At 44.5% G+C, this 4,481-nt stretch overlaps 1 protein-coding gene across 1 annotated transcript in view; it reads left to right on the top strand.

Annotated features, from left to right (window-relative positions):
* Asgr2 (asialoglycoprotein receptor 2) overlaps positions 1–4,481 on the top strand; it is a 15,049-nt gene that overhangs the window by 6,217 nt on the left and 4,351 nt on the right. The gene's annotated exons all lie outside the window — the stretch shown is intronic.

Consider the following 4,481-nt stretch of genomic DNA (forward strand, 5'->3'; position numbering starts at 1 on the left):
TCTCCTTCTTCTCCTTCTTCTCCTTCTTCTCCTTCTTCTCCTTCTTCTCCTTCTTCTCCTTCTTCTCCTTCTTCTCCTTCTTCTCCTTCTTCTCCTTTTCTCTTTCTCTGTTTCCGTCTTCTCCATCTCCTCCTCCTCCTTCTTCATTTTTAAAACCAATGAGTTCAATTAGTGATGCCTGTATGTGCATGGGTATAAAGCTATCCATTGGAGCAAGGGCATTCAACCAGGGCTTAGGCGTGTTTCTGGACATGACAGGGCTGTTGCACGCATGAGCACACAGTGGCTGTGGTTGCATGCACAAGACCTGCAAAAGATCAAGCCAACCACAACCCCAGTATGGATGAAAGCCTTACATGAAGGGCTCTTGGCAGTTGGCTGCTGAGTGAGGAAGGGACAGTTTCCTCCCTGGATGTATTTCTTGTTTGTAACCTAAAGAATAATACAGGAGAAGAGTGTGGTAGGGGTCTTGATGGCTTATGGTGGAACAGTAACTGGCTCTAAGAGGTGGGAGCCAGGAGGCAGGAAAGGCATGAAGTCAGGACCAGGTGACCAAGTGATGCCAAGCTAGATAGGATGCTAGCCAAGATGACTTCAAGGTGAGAGCATGGGAGCCAATCCAGTGCGGGGACTGAGAGCCCTTCTTCCTGTATTGGCTGTAGGCTGTGGCAAAAGGAACAGAATGGGAAGCCTTACATTGCTCCTCTCAGTGGGTTCTTGGGTCCTCATTGACCATAGGTGTCCTGTGTCTTCCTTCCCCACTACTGTCCCCAGATAGTAACCTGAAGACCAAAGTTCATGGTGGGAAACCAATCTGTTAGAGTGGATGGAACAGTTTCTCACAAGAAGGGTAATAATGATAGCATTCACAGCAGCACATCTGGGCATGCTCATGAGTTCATGTCATTAGTCCTTACAGCCCTGTTGGGTGGGCACCAGGAAAGAGATGTGCCCAGGAGCTATCAAGTCATGATGGAGTCAGGATCGAGATGCACATGGCCTCTTTGGTCAGTGTTTTCACTACTGTTTACAATGCTAAAGCAATTAAAGCATTTGATGCAGAAGTCAGAATATATTTAGTATTTGCTGTCTGTCAGGCTAAGTGATTTTGGGAACTTCAGACATATTTTGCTTTACAGGTCAGATTGAAGTTGCTGATATTTAGTTAATTTTGACATACAAAAACATGAACTTTATGTAACTCAGCCAAAGTTCATGACTCCAGTTTCTTGGTGGACCTTGCTGTCATTCTGAAGATCCCAGTTACTGCTTTCTGCCTTGACCTCATCTCTGGCTGGCAGACAGGGTGTGGTCCTTGGGTTTAGTTCATCTCCATCCATCATTCAGTTCCAACCATTTTAGGTCTCTGTGTTTTAGATTAGTGGTTCTCAGCCTTGGGTAACAAATGTCACAACCCCTGCCTCTTATTTTTGAACATTCTGATTTAATCTCCAGCTTGCTTTCAGATTGTCCTGTAGAGCACTGCCATGAAGCCAAGGTTAAGGGGTTTCTCTCACTGAGAGCTAGACACTGTGGTTTTGATTAAGAGAGAATTTAACAAGAGCAAAGTTTCTCATCATTTAGGAGGATCACGAGGAAGCTTTTTCTCAGCCCTCCCTCTCCCTCTGCCTCTGCCCTACCACAAATGCTCCTCCAACCCTTCCCTGACTTCTGTTCCTTTCCTGCTTTGGAAGTGAGGTCTTGTTTTGGTGTCCAGCCTAGTCTCAAACCGCTGGGCTCCTCCCTCAGCCTCCTGAATACCTGAGATCATTTTAATAAATAAATGTATCTCTCATATTTAGTTTTCAAGATTTCTTGTTTTAAAAAGTTATTTATTTATTTATTTTTTTGCACTCCAGATTTTATTCCACCCCTCCCCAGTCCACCCTCCGACTGTTCTAAATCCCATACCTCCTCTCCACCCCCTGTTTCCATGAGGATGTCTTCACCCCCCAACCCCCACCCCACTTGATCTCTAAACTCCCTGGGGTCTCCAGTCTCTTGAGGGTTAGGTCTGATTGAACCCAGACCTGGCAGTCCTCTGCTGTATATATGTTGGGGGCCTCATATCAGCTGGTGTATGCTGCTTAGTTGGTCGTCCAGTGTTCGAGAGATCTCGGGGGTCCAGGTTAATTGAGACTACTGGTCCTCCTACAAGGTCACCCTCCTCTTCAGCTTCTTTCAGTCTTTCCCTAATTCAACCACAGGGATCAGCAGCTTCTGTCCATTGGTTGGGTACAAATATCTACATTTGACTCTTTCAACAGTTTGTTGGGTCTTTTGGACTGCAGTCATGCTAGGTCAATTTTTTGTGAGCGCTCCATAGCCTCAGTAATAGTGTCAGGCCTTGGGGTCTCCCGTTGAGCTGGATCCCACTTTGGGCCTGTCGCTGGACCTTCTTTTCCCCAGGCTCCTCTCCATTTCCATCCCTGCAGTTCTTTCAGACAGGAACAATTATGAGTCAGAGTTTTAACTGTGGGATGGCAACCCCATCCCTCATTTGATGCCCTGTCTTCCTCCTGGAGATGGGCTCTATAAGTTCCCACTCCCTACTGCTGGGCATTTCATCTAAGGTCCCTTCCTTTGAGTCCTGGGAGTCTCTCACCTCCCAGGTCTCTGGTGCATTCTGGGGAGGGGATCCCCAAACCTCCTATCTCCTGCGTTTGCCTGTTTTCCATTCTTTCTGCTGGCCTTCAGGGATTCAGTCCTTTTCCTTCACCCAATACCAGATCAGGTTCCCCTCTACTCACCAACTCACCAACCCCTGTCCACATTCCCTCCCAGGACTCTCCCTCCCTCCCCATTTGTGATTGCTTTCTTCTCTCTCCTCAGGCATTCTCACTTGGGCAATTCATCCTGTTGAACTTTTTGAGTCTTGTGGACTGTATCTTGGGTATTCTGTACTTTTTTTTTTTTTTTTTTGCTAATATCCACTTATTAGTGAGTACATACCATGCATGTCCTTTGGGGTCTGAGTTACCTCACTCAGGATGATATTTTCTAGTTCCATCCATTTGCCTGCAAAACTCAGGATGTCCTTTTTCTTAATAGCTGAGTAGTATTCCATTGTGTAAATGATCCACATTTTCTGTACCCATTTTTCTGTCGTGGGACATCTGGGTTGTTTCCAGCTTCTGGCCATCACACATAAGTCTGCTATGAACATAGTGGAACATATGCCCCTGTGTCATGGTGGGGCATCTTTTGGGTATACTCCCAAGAGTGGTATTGCTGGGTCCTTAGGTAAATCCATTTCTAACTTTCTGAGGAACCTCCAGATCAATTTCCAGGGTGGTTGCACCAGTTTGTAATTCCACCAGCAATGGAGGAGTGTTGCTTTTTCTCCACATCCTCACCAACATGTATTATCACCCGAGGTTTTGATCTTAGACATTCTGATTGGTGTAAGGTGGACTCTCAGTGTCATTTTAATTTGCATTTCTCTGATCACTAAGGACTTTGAACTTCTTTGGGTGTTTCTCAGCCATTCGAGATTCCTCTGTTGTGAATTCTCAGTTTAGTTTGATACACCAGTTTTTGATTGGGTTGTTTGGTTTTTTAGTGGTTAGCTTCTTGAGTTCTTTATATATTTTGGATATTAGCCCTCTATCGGACGTGGGGTTAGCGAAGATGTTTTCCCAATCTGTAAGCTGTCAATTGTCTTCTTGACCATGTCCTTTGCCTTATAGAAGCTTTCCAGTTTCATGTGGTCCCATTTATCAATTCTTGATCTTAGAGCATGAGCCACTGAAGTTATGCTTAGGAAATTTCTCCCTCTGCCAATGAGTTCAAGGCTCTTTCCCACTTTCTCTTCTATTAGATTCAGTGTATCTGGTTTTACGTTGAGGTCCTTAATCCACTTGGATTTGAGCTTTGTGCAGGGTGACAAATATGGGTCTATTTTCACAATTACTCTGATACCTAAACCACACAAAGATCCAACCAAAAAGGAGAACCTCAGACCAATATCACTTATGAATATTGATGCAAAAATACTCAATAAAATTCTTGCAAACCGAATCCAAGAACACATCAACACCATCATTCACCACAATCAAGTCGGCTTCACCCCAGGGATGCAAGGTTGGTTCAATATAGGAAAATCCATGAACATAATTCTCTATATAAACAAACTCGAAGAAAAAAATCACATTATCTCCTTGGATACAGAAAAAGCATTTGACAAAATACAACACCCCTTCATGTTAAAAGTATTGGAGAGATCAGAAATTCAAGGTCTATCTGGCTGTCTGTATGTAGAAAAATGAAATAGACCCATATTTGTCACCTTGCACAAAGCTCAAGTTTTCAGGATTTCTTACATATATTTATTTAGGTGTGTGTGTGCATGTGTGTACTTCTGCGTGGAAGTGCAGGGCTGTGGGTCCATGTGTACAGAGGCTAGAGAGGATGTTGGATGCCCTCTTCCTGCCATGTGTATGAAGGCTAGAGAGGATGTTGGATGCCCTCTTCCTGCCATG

The sequence above is a fragment of the Mus caroli genome, chromosome 11 (assembly GCF_900094665.2).
Source record: "Mus caroli chromosome 11, CAROLI_EIJ_v1.1, whole genome shotgun sequence".
NCBI lineage: Eukaryota > Metazoa > Chordata > Mammalia > Rodentia > Muridae > Mus > Mus caroli.